The 13,399-nt window shown below is 36.0% G+C and overlaps 1 long non-coding RNA gene across 1 annotated transcript in view; it reads right to left on the minus strand.

Annotated features, from left to right (window-relative positions):
- Positions 1 to 7,198: 7,198 nt before the first annotated feature.
- LOC137855960 (uncharacterized) overlaps positions 7,199 to 13,399 on the minus strand; it is a 220,401-nt gene continuing 214,200 nt past the window's right edge. Inside the window, exon 11 of the long non-coding RNA XR_011096090.1 lies at positions 7,199 to 7,817. This is a non-coding gene — a long non-coding RNA (uncharacterized lncRNA). The remainder of the gene's footprint in view (positions 7,818 to 13,399) is intronic.

Genomic DNA, 13,399 nt, shown 5'->3' on the forward strand with positions numbered 1-13,399 from the left:
TGATCCATTTTGGCCCTATGCTGAACAGAGCTCATATTTAACTGTTGACTTGAAAACTCCCTATAATTATAAGCCTGAGGAACAGATGAGTTTATTTGATTTACACCATATGATAAAAAGACCTTGGGCCAGATTAGATAGCTTAGTTTACAAATAATAAATGAGGTCATTTGACCCAGAAATCTCTGGTTAAAAGTTTTTCAAAGTTTGTCTAACATATGGAACGTGTACATAAACATATAAAACATAAAAAATGTTTTCCCAAGTGTTTTCTAAAGCATTTCACAAATACACACTTCTTCACACAAATATCATATTCATCTGAGCTTGCATAAATAAACTTGGTAATACTGTTTGAAAGGTACCTGAAGCTATCTGTAAGGGCTATTAGCTCTTTTGTAATTTCCACAGGTGTACTTTAAGCACAATGTTTTGCAAGTCTGACCACAAGGAGACTGTTTAGACTGGATGTATTTCTTTTCAATCAGAAAATCTCTGAGCAGTGTAGACAATGGAAGCTCTTTGAAGACAATTATTGTTTTGTTTTGCCTTATGAAAAAAAAAAAAGAAAAAAAAAAAAAGAGAGAAAAAAAATACATCTGAAGTTTCTTTCAGGTGTTTTTATTTTCTAGCAAAATATATCCCTCATCTTGCAATGTTCTTTACTGAGGGAACATCCAGAACTAGAGAACAGATCTCTATTATGTTTATGAATTATCTGAGATTACACTAGAAGTTATTACAACTTTTACTATCTGAAATAATTTAATGGTCACCCACAAATTGTGCAACAGGTTACCTAATATACATCATGTGATTTTTCTCTTACTTGATTAGATTAAGCAAATCTCAGCCAGGGGCTCAAAATGTGCTTTTCATGAGTGTTCCTATGAACAAAAAGGTACTTTCACTAATATTCACAGAAGGAAAATAAAAGCCCCAGGTCAGGAAATCACTAAAGCATGTGTTTAATTCCATCCCTGCTTAAGAAAGGAGTTACGCATATACTTAAGTTGCATTGCTTTACTGCTGTCTGAATAGGGTTGCTTTTCTGAACCAGAACCAACAAAGAGGCAGCCACAGTTCAATCCTTTTTAAACCCTAAAAACAATTTACAGAGAATGAAGACTTCTGATTTACTCCAGAAAACATACCCTTTTAAAAGCAAGCAATTTTAAATCTTTCTAACCTCTAATAGTTTGTACTCAGTTAATATTGGCCTTGAGTCCTCTGTCCGTAAATTCTCATGCCCTAGACTGTTCAAAATACACGTAAAAGAAGAGACTCTATATGTCTGATTATGTAAAATCTGTCTATTTTCAAGCTGGATACAACAACAATTAGAGTTAATGGAGATATTTAATTGATTTCAATGAGAGCTGGATGAAGAACTGGTAGTTTAACTCTGGACACTCTCTTTTGAAAATTTTCACTAAGGTGCTGATCCAACTCCCAGTGAAGTCAATGGAAGGATTTGTATTGGGATTTGGATCGTACTTCTGTTCTCCTTGGAGTCAAATTCTCTTTGTCAATATGCACACGCACATATACACAGATCTAAATGAAAACAAATGTTTGGCAACCTGTGACAGAAAGTCCAAATCTGTATCTGTATATTTGGGCCAAACCAAAATTGTTACGCTTCACAAAAACATCGTTATGCTGATCTGGTTTTGTTTTTGCTTACTAGTAATTGTTTGGTGAATATAAATCTAAATCCTCCTTTTTTTTTTTTTTTTTTTTTTTTGGAGGGGGGGATTGCATAAATGTATTCTACTGTCACTGTAGACAGTAAAATGAGAAGGGATTTCTATGCAAAACTCTGTGTTCAGACTTGTCATAACTTGACAAAAATAATTCTCTCAGACTAGAACTTTCCATGCTTGTTCTCCATCAAAAGTAATTCTGTTTTTGCCAAGTATGAAGAAATTTGGTTCAGTTCCTCCTAGTTTCCAAAATACAAAAGGTTTTTCATTTAGGGTCCATTCTACACTCAAAACAAAAGGGATGTGGGCCGGATTCCCAGAGGTGCGGAGCTCTTGCATTTCTCATTGGCTTTAGTGTTGCTAAAATCAGCTTCTGTGTTTTTAAAATATGAATACCAAGGGGATTAGAGAATACAGACTTGGACACAATGAGAAAAATGGGGTCTTGGCTAGCCCAGTCACAGGGTGTATAGATGTTGCTGATTGCTTCATCTGCTGAAAGAATCATGCTAACATAGCAGCTTTCATAGCAGCATATAAGGATGGGAACAAGGCAGATAACAGGGAAGAAGAAGAGTTGAAAAAGAATCTAAATCTTACAAACCATTGCAGAGCTTTGTGTTCAAAACAACTTTTTTCTGTTAAATGGATTAAAAAATAATAATAATACAATGTATACAGTTAATGGCTCAGGGCAGTACATAACCCTAAAACTACAGACCAATCCACAGACTTAGTGACAAAGCAATTATTCCAGCCCCTTGCACCTTTCCAAAGTGGTGCAGACACCCTTCCAATTTCAGCCTAAGAAGATCCTTTCCATGTTGTCCTACCCCTATAAGCACCAGCTCAGATTACTAATCAACTGTCCAGATCATTCTGCAGTTACTTGTACCAGTCTAGTTTTTCCTATACGAAACAAGTATCATCAAACCATATACATTACCAGGTTCTCAGGGTATCAGGTAGACAATTTTAAAGTACATGTGTATCACATAACAGCGATATGCAAAGTAAACAGCTACTGAAAGATTGTACCGAAGAATCACTGAATAGGCAGCAAAAAATAATGCAAGATTGACCTAGTAAGAATATAATCCATATGATTTGAAAACTGTTTTATAAATCTCATCAGCAAGGTAACACAAGGCTTTTGGCTACTTATTCTCTGCCTGACATAAGATACTTTTCTCAACTCATCTATTTGTAGGAGTAAAAGGTTTTCAGATTTTTGTGAGCATTTTGCCCATTTTTGTTTGTTTTTTAACAAAATCAAAAGATTGCAGAGCCTGGATCCTTGTAATAATAAAATCCTTGTAATAATAACTACCAAACTAAAATCTTGCAGTGAAAATTTGGAATGATATTAAAAGGCAATACAGTGATCAAGAAGCTGTTTAGTAAGTGGATATTTATTAAAAAGTAAGGAAGTCACAAAACATCTTTAAGCATTGAAGAAATGTAACATTCGAGTAGCTAGGTTGAAGAAGGGAGGTCCAATGGGAAGCACCATTGAAAAAGGCAGTATATAGAACTAGATGAAATATAATTCTACACAGATTCTCCTTCTGATTTGTGGCAACCTAATTCATTTCTGGTTTATTTTGTCTGCTCCAGTTAGAAATCATTCTTTACCACTGTAGGGCTTTTTTCCAATTAGGGCTTTAAAACATTATTCTAGGAAAAAGATGACAATGATGGAAAGAATAAAGTGACTGACATCAAGCCCGTAACTTGGGACCAAAATACTCAGAAACAACATATGCAATCACCTGGGGCAGAAGGTGACAATGATCTGAAGGACAACTTTATCTAGACAGAGAAAATAATAGAGATCACACCAAAATTCTTTAGCTTGGGTGGCTACTAACAATTTATGCATGAAAACTGGGTCCCTGAAACAGTTCACCAGACTACTGTCTATCTAAGTTTTTGTTTATTTTATATGCCTTACTACTGTTTTTAATGCCATAAAGTCAGCAAATTAAAATAAATGAAAAGAGAACACATAAATTCCCCTCCTGTGGGGGATTATAAATAGGTTGTGAGTTAGAGAACAGCAACAGCCACTTCCAAATGTCTAGACCCATGAAAGAAAACATGCAATAAGAGTCCCAAGGGGTGATCTATGCCAAAACATCTAGATAATCTGTTTGCTCATCTCCAGAAAGGTACTGACAACTCCTGTCTAAAGGGGAGACTTCATGCTTTGTTGGCACCTTATTTATCTTCTACATCAGATGAATAAGAACCCATCAGGATGCCTGTGCTACACAGTTTTTAGTTTCAAGACCAAAGTATAATTTTAAGAAATTAGTCTAATGACTGACTTACAAAAGGCAGCAACATCCTGCTGGAAATGAGGGGTGCCCTTTCAAAGACATCTGTCCTCTCACTGCCAAGGTTGTACTCAACTGTCTAGTTTTTCTAGACTGATCACTTGTCTCAAACAGCCATAATATATATAATACGCAATATACAATTATATACTATATATATATATATTTATATATATATATATATTGTATATAATATATTGGAAAGAACAAAAAGAAAGATTTATCTTCCCAGAAACGGTTGCTCTGGAAAGTGTATGTTACCATTGTAAAGAGAATCTATATTTCTATTATTTTCTTTAAATCTTGATTACCTTGACCAATTTCTATCACATCTCCTATCATCTACTAAATGACATGTATAACTTTAGCATACCTCCTAATTTAGATCTGAAAAGTTTTCTGCACTTTCTGCACTTCAACAGATACTGCTTGTTGAAGAGCTACTTCACAAACAGACACTAGAACTCTATTTCTTGGGGATCTAGCAGTGTTACTCATATCTAACCTTGTTGCCTATGCCTCTATACAGGCTAAATCACATCAGTTTCTGAGGGAGGAAGATTTAAGTCATGAGCCACAACCTCACAGCACTAGAGAGGCCTGTCTTTGAAAGAACGAGATTAAGTGTATATAATCTGTCAGACAAAGTTCAGATTGGTAAATTTGGCAGAACAAAAGGACAAGTCTTCAAATTGCTTTACTTAGCAAGATTTGGAAGAAATGCGCCGACTGTACATTCCCTACCCTCATTATATTCTTGGAGTTTTGACTTCCTCTGTTACTCCCTAGCCACAGATAGGTATCTAAACATAGGGAAGGCAGACTGTTTTCACAGCTGCTAATACCGTGTTATACCTATGTACTGTAGGCCACACAGGGGGAGCACAGTCACTTGAATATTAAAATAATAAGATGTAGTTTAAATCAATGGGCTTTAATTGTGTTCCTTAGCATTCAGTTTTGTACCTAGAAGAAAAGTTGCTAGTAAAAGGAGAATAGGTAGATTTTTTGAGGGAATCAGAACAGGAGAGAATGCAAACCGCCAACATTTTGCAGCCCTTTATCTGTGCTAGACACACATAAATGGCTCTGAATTTCAGGACATATCAGTGCCTCCCAAAATCTAAGAACCTGGTAGGGCTACAAAATATATATTTTTCCCCTCCTAAATAACCATTAGGGATTTTTAAAAAAAAAAAATCTGATTTCATTTGAGGAACAAACTACTTATATGCTGTACAGGGTTCAGTGCATTTCTAGCACAAAGTCTTACCTCACTATGTGATGCTGGCCTTTACTGGTCAACACAATTGTCTAGAAGCATAAAAAATAAATAAATCATTTTCTTCCTTTTATTTACAGAGGGGCATGTTAGCATCACAATAAATAAATAAATAAAATTTAAAAAATGTTAAAAAATAATTTAAAAAAAGGATCCTGGTACGAAAAAATCTGTATGTCTGTTGATAGTGATTCTGAAACATTTACTGTCCAAACCTGCAACTTCTGGAAATACATGTAGGTCCATTAAAAGGAATGGAGTTTTGCCAATAGGCCAACTGATGACCTGCCTGGTAGAACAAAAGAAATCTAGCCTTGATCATTCTTTTATTATTCTCACACTTTCTTTTGCAGATTTAGACATGTAAGACAACAGCTTAAAATAACCCCACTGTTTATTATTCCAGGAGCAATGTTTTCTTAATGGTACAGTCAAAATGTGTCTGGAATTTAGAAAAACAGTGTATTTTCCAACAATACACCAACCAATCAAAAAGTGACATTTCATATCCAGAACAAAAAGTCACGGCTGTTAGAAAACAAGAAAAAGTATATTATAAAAAAGAAAATACTGCTAAGGCTAAAAATCTATAAAGTAACACTGACCTTTTTATATACCTCATAAACAGCACAGAAGTGTTTTGCTTCTGCCAAACATTCCAGTTTTCAGTGGCGTTCCAAATTTTCATTAGCACCGTAACCACTCTGACAGATAGCCAGTGGCTCAGATTTGTTCACTTCTGCTTCTGGAAAAAATCTTTAAAAAAAAAATAAAAACTACTCCCACAGATCTCTGTTATATCATCATGACATCTCTAGATTGTGAAGCTGCAGAGGGACAAAGCTGAGATGTGCCCTAACCAGAAACACAGGTTCCAACACAGATTTCTGAAGACTTTCTTTGAAATAAGCCCTTTCCTCAAAATTGAATGCTGCAACAGCAGCCATTTACTTTCCAAACTGGGCAACATTTATGAGGCCATTAGTGAGATTAGCCTCACTATCTTCCCAAATAGACTTCAACAAATCCAGTGGCAAAACAAATAGAAGCTCATTTTCACATTTATTTTTTTTTCTTCCCAGTCTTGTAAGGCAGACAAGAATAAGGAGGCAGGATGGTTGGCTCTGCAACAAATTTCCTCCCTAGGAACACAACAATAAGACCTCTGAGGCTACTGAATCCAGTTCCTTCTTATCACAGGCAACCATGTCATAAAATACTTTTCATAATCTGTTTCTAACCCATTTTAAAAATAAATGGAGGAGGATATTTTGTTTATATCATACCAACCATGGTACCGAGTCCCACACCTCCCATGGAGCATGTACTCCATGTTCATGTACTCCAACCATGACACATTTCACTTTCCCATTGTTTTTTCTGACTGGCTAAGCCATGTAAACCTCTGGATTTGTTTGTTTTTTTTTTGCTTGTTTGTTTGTTGGATTGTTTTTCCCTCCAACTCTTAATCTATTTAAATAGCTATATTGATGAACAGAAATTAATAATGCTGAGTTGCAACACTTTAGGCCCTGACTTGGTAAAGTATTTAAACACAAATTAAAACTCAAGATGCTTCTTCAGAGCTGGAACCTCTTGTTGGAACAGCACATACATGTATTGGTAACCAAGGACACCATTTAAGACCCTTTTGAGCATAACTTGAAGACTAAATGTGTGTGTGTTTATATGTGGATAACCTGATTATTCTGGAAGACTGTAGTGGAACATTTGACAACTGTACATTTAAACAGTTTAAATTGTACATTAATCTTTATTTTATTTTTTTTACCCAGTTCAAGAACATTTAAAAATGTATTGATTTCTCAACCAGGACATGAAAACAAAATGCCACAGAAAGTCTTTTACTGCCTTAGAAATACAGAACAGGAGTTCATGAGGCAGTGTAGACCACAGACAAAAGCATTGACCGTTTAAGACTCAGACATGGATTCTGATGACAACTATCTCAAAACTTGAGATAATACGATCTAGGACTTACAATAAATTAGCAGATATATCTAAATATTTATTCTGACAGTTTTTGAGATGATGGTATTTACCTCATTATTGTACAAGACATTTTGATATTTAAGATATTCCAGAGTAAGAAGTGTAGTTGGCGGCTACAAGTGATGCTGTTATGTAGGTATACAAAAAACTGTGCTAGAACGATCACTAATAAAACAAAAAGGAACAAGGCAGGATTCTTTTGTTCTTTCTCCACTGAAAAGAAATGGAGGAAAGAGAACACAAATGAAAACCCAGTAGTTCGTGTTTTTCCAGTTCTCTTCCCTGTAATATATGGATGGAGAACAAAACTGATTAACAGGACTTTGGCTTGGGGTATGATATTTAGGTATCACAATAAAGTCTATGAAATCCTCACCAAATATTGTTTCAGCTGCTTTGGAGTCACTTCACAGTCACATAGTGTTGAAGGTACCCAATTCCTCATCAGAAATGTTCAACACCTCACGGGTCTGGGTCCTGTTACAAGAGAAACAGTTTAAAGGAACTGGAAGTTAAAATAATCTTTGTAGCAGATGATGTGGACAACATAAGCTCACTGTCAGAAAATACTGGAACTTAATGAAAGGGAAGCAAAACTATATCTTTGTATAAGGAGTGCTAAAGGACAGTAAGGATCATGCTAAAAGACAGAGAATGCCACTTAATAAATGATAAAAACAGGACCAATCAAATGTGATTGAAAGGTGGAGTTTTAAAAGGAAGAACTTCATTTGTAGAACTACTAAGTAAAAAGCATGAAATCTATAATTCATATAAATTTATAATCTATAATCATATACATTTATTCTGGTCAGCAATCTATTTTAGCAATGCCATATGACACAGTAGTGGGATCATTCCTAAGATGTGGTTAACTATGCAAAATGTTATTATTTTAATGTTAAATACAATTATCATTACTTGCTTTCTCAGTTCTTTCTCTCACAAGGGCAGTCATAATCAATCAATACCCAAATTTAGCATGTCTTCGCATGTGACTTTATTATTTAATTTCACACTCATAAAATTCACAAAGAATAAACCTGATGAAGTACACGTGCATTTTAATAAGCAAAAGGGACAAATGAATTCATTGTCTATTGAAGCAGTTTTATAATATCAAAACATATGCTGAACCAAGCTGCTAGCTATTAAAACAAATCATACAGGCTTTAATTACAATCCAAATCTTCATTATTAAAGTAATAAAATGACCCTAAAAAAAATATTATGGAAGTCATGTTGTCCATACAAATGAACACAGCATGAGAGACTGATACAATAAAACACCCTAATATTAACATGCTGTATGTAACAGTGTGGCGTCCCACAGAGCTGAAACAAGACATAATTCTCATCTTCCATAGCTGTGGGCAAAATTATCCTCTCTTTTAAATTTGCCTTTGTTGGCCATGTCCACCAGATTTGCAGAATTCCCTAACACCAACAGGAACCACGGGTGCAGAACAGGAGGATCTTTGCCATCTGCAAGGAACAGACTGGTAATTCAGAGCACGGGGGCAGTGCAACCAGTTTGTTTAGACTTTCTGTACACATCTATCTTCCTGTCTGCACACTCCCCACTTCTAAAAAATTTAGGTCAGTCTCCCAGAGAGGAGTAGGAGGGGAGGGTTATACACTCCGTGACTTCGGGGTGATGATCACTCACTCCCTGCTAGGTGCCAATTACTTTCTAACTCCTTCTGGCCTCAACACCGACTGTACTTTATGCCACACACTGCAGCTGAGGTGAGCTTTCCTACAACAAGGTGATGGAGCTTTTGTGGGGCAGCACAATTCTGCTGGGCCCCATCTTGCACCCCCAGGGAACAAGCATTTCCGAGGGTCCCTGGAGATCTCCAGATCTGGGGCACATCAAGACACAGAGATGTCAGAAGCCAGATGCTGCAATACAGGGCTGGGGACTAATTCAGCTTCGCTTTGAAAACAGCCCCAGTTTAAACAATAAATTTTGGCATTAGTGTGGCAGCAAATTACAATGGAGGAGTCACACTTGAGATTATCCATGCAAAGGACATTATTCGTATGACATTCATATATGAGAATTTGGAGGGTCAGCCGTAAGTGTTGTGTTTTGTTGTGTTTTTTTGTTTTTTTTTTTTTTCCTGGGCAATTGCTGATCTCCAAATACATGATCTGATACTATTTCTTAAAATAATCTACTATTTTAGAATACTTGATATGTGATCATGACATTTATGATCTGTTGCAGAGCCTACACTGAAGCAGGCAAAGCCTAGAAATATTTTAACCACAGTATTTGCTGCCATTTCCTACATCATCACATCACACATTGGTTCTGACAACAGAAGAAAGGATGACACGGGCACTGAAATAGTTGAATTTGAGCAGAAGGCCACAGTTCTTATTTAACCATGTATTTTCCAGAGACTGAGATAAAACAGATACAAGACTCTATTCCCCTCCTCTGTAGTTCAGACTGGGAGATATTCAAATCCTTTAGTCCAATTCAAGGAGATGAGGACAACAGCGTCTCTCTACTTACAGATACCCATAGGTTGCTGCGCCTTCTGCCAAAGCCCAGAGGCCACCAACTCACTTCTAGATCTCCTTCTGAGAGCTGGCCTTGAGCATGAGGTCTAACAGCCTGCTACGCACTACTTATCTGTGACTGTTACCAAGCACCAAGGGAACCCCACTGCCTTTGTAGTCTGACCTACCAAACATGAGCCTGAATATTACCTACTTCCTGAGCTGATGCTTGCTCTAGAGGATACTCACCAGCCTCTCTATGTGTAAGTGTGGTTCCCAGCGCATACAGAATATGATGAAGTCACATCAGCTCCCATGCCTGCTGGTACTCCCCTGAATCTCACTGGATAGAGCTATCTCAAAATTTTGCCAAAGCTCCCTGCTCAACCATCAGAGAAAAGCATCTATCACTCATCAAGCAAAGAGCATATTCTAATGTAGAAAATGTGTTCAGACCCTAGGAGAATGGGAAGCCATTTAGAGTTTCTGCAGGAAGTATCACCATCTTAAATACTAATTATTTGAATTATGTTGAACTACAACTGAAATAGGTAGAACATTACATATCCATTGTGTCTCATTATTCTTCAGGTGTGTCTAAAGGAAATATATGAACATATGAGGAAAGAAAGTGAAGGAGGGTGAGAGTAAAAATGATATACCTGAATAACAGGCAAGGCAATTATCCAAGCAAAACTGAAAATTACAGTATGGCAATGGTCCCCAAACAACACACCAGGATACAGTTATTTCTCTGTCTTTACAGTAATTGCAGAATGTTGATTTTATCTGTGTGAGAGTGCATGTATATAAATCAAGTAAAAAAAAAAAAAAAAAAAAAAAAAAAAAGATTGTTACCTGCTCTAAAAGATGCCAAAATTCTTAAAAGCTGCATTGGAAATACAATGATTAAGCAAGAAGGGGCTAATTAAAATGTTTGAAGTTTTTAAATTCAATAAATATTCAAAGACTGAATGCTTAACAGACTACTCTTATATTTGCAGTCAGATACGTAAAAGAATGACTCACAAAATTACTGAGCCCTGCTCTTTGCCCATCATGATCTCATGGTGTTTTTGTTTTGTTTTGTTTTCTTTTGAAATTGCCTTTTTGGCCATGTAACATGATAGGATGTTGATTTTTCACTCAGGTAAAATAAAATCATTCTACGAGGTTCAAATATTGTATTTCAATATGTTTAAATTATCCTGGCTGACTTTGCAATGAAAGTAGAAGAGCTCACATGCTCAAGCACTCAAGCATCTCCCTTGTACAGTACTGGGTTTTGAAATTTTCTCTCAGCAGTAGATGACCACATGAATGCTCTGTGTAAAGTCAAAATAGTTACCTCAAACCATGGGTGACCACTTACACTAATAAGGGAACTTAACAAGCTATTACTTCTCTTTAATTACCAAATGCCATGCCCATGTTTCTGTATGTTTGCAATTATTTCGTCCACCAATTTGTAACTTGTATGACAGAGGAAGAACAAGTTCAGCAGTATTATCTGGCATTCCTCTGGCTCTAGGGTCAACACAAAGTTCAGTATGTCGGTCAGTGAGTTAAAGCTCGAGACTGGATGCTAGCAAAACTGTGTGTATATAACCAGAGCACACAGTAGAAGTGCCTTTGTAAAAGTCAGCTTACCAAAATTGAAATGTGTAAATTAATTCCCATGTGGGGAGTTAGCAGGGAGTAGCAAGGGTACTGTAAATTCACACTGTTGTTCACTGCACATTCACTTTTTTTCATGTAGAAAAATCTAATTGAGTGCAATCTTAGAACATATATAATCTAATGGTTATGGCACTCTCCTGGAAGGGGAGATATCAGATTTCACCTGGGGACTGTAACATTGGTCTCCTCCTTCCATGTGACTGTTCCAAAATGCTAAAATATAAACCGTCTTTGTGTGAAATTTAGTCATGCTCTGCATATGCCTGCCAGATGAAACCTTGAGGTGGGGTGTGTAAAGTACCTAAGCTGTACACTGAGAGTCCTGTACAGACTTAGGCACAAATTGAAGGCAGCTGCCTTCAACTTAGGTGTCTGTGTACATATCTAGTAATATAAATATATAGAGATGCTTTGGGGACTTTCCTAGAAAGCTTTGGTACGTAAATGCATTACATACCTCTGAGGGTCGGCAAAACTGAATTTTTCCATATATGAGTACATGTAACCACTGAATCCATCATCATACTTAATTTCCTTTAGCAATCGTCCATCTATTGAGGAATATACAAAATATCTTTAAATATTATTTTGTAAATGATGCCTTTCTCACTATCGTGAGGTTACAAAACACTGTTCTTCAGGTCAGCACTGTGAATATGCAGCACTGGGACAGAACAGATGGTAACTTCTGGTGAATGCCTGTTACCTAGCCTTTTATGGACGCAAGTATGCACAAGTATTCTTTATATTTTAACTTACAAAAAAGCAAATGGTCATATAAAAATAAATGTTTGCCTTACTTTCACTTTAGAGACCACTTTTAAAAGACGACTGACTAGTACATTAACTTCAGGCCTTTGTTACCTTTTCATTTTTCAAAGTATTAATAACATTTAGATGTTTAGAGCATTTTTCATTTTAACTTCTAAGTAATATTTTGTAACACTATAATTGCAGAAAGTCATTCTGGTTCTCTTTCCATTCATTTCATTTGGGAGCTTAGTAAAAATTAATTATTCTCAAGTTTAATGTATCCATACTGCCCAACATTTTATCCTTTGGAGAAATGACTTCAGAAAGGTCTTAGCAGCTATAAGACATATTCTTTTAGCACATAACTTCTCTGATTCAGATTCAAGTTGGGAATAATCAATTTTAACCAGCTACTTTATAGGCATGATGTGAGAAACTCTAAGATTTGTTTGGAGTACTACTACTGGTTTTCCTCCTTCACAGCCTACTTTCACAGTAAAGCAAATTACACCACATCAGACACAAAAAAAATATTACTCACTTCCTCCTCATCACTCTTAATTGGGATCAAGTGGTTTTAGGTCAATCACTTTGATCAAGAAAATTTATGTAAAATACAGGCCTGTTTATACATCGTAGAGGTAATTAATATTTCTTACAGATAGTCATATCAAAAACTTTCATTCCTTGTCCCTCACTGAATCACTGTGAGCAAACTCCATGGATGAAATGAATACACAGATCATAATATTGATTTCCCTCTACTTTCTGGTGTAACACTCAGTGTAACTAACAGCTTAGCATCACTAGCTTACTAATCACTAAACACATATAACAGAAAGTTTGTTTTATTTTCTAAATTTGTACAATTTTTCCAAATGGTATATTGGTAACAGTGTCCTTTGAATTGATTTTAATATATGTAAATAATGGCATAAATCCTGAATTAGTGATCAATAAAAGCTGATTCTGACACTTTATTTTTAATCTCACTTCTGTCTTACTGAATATGGAACTTAATAATTCAAAGGAGACTTCAACAAATGCCTCTTCAGTCTTAGCTACTTGTCTACATTAATTATCCAGCAACTTCTTTCCCACAGGCAGTGAAC

This window comes from Anas acuta, chromosome 4 (assembly GCF_963932015.1).
Source record: "Anas acuta chromosome 4, bAnaAcu1.1, whole genome shotgun sequence".
Classification (NCBI taxonomy): Eukaryota; Metazoa; Chordata; class Aves; order Anseriformes; family Anatidae; genus Anas; species Anas acuta.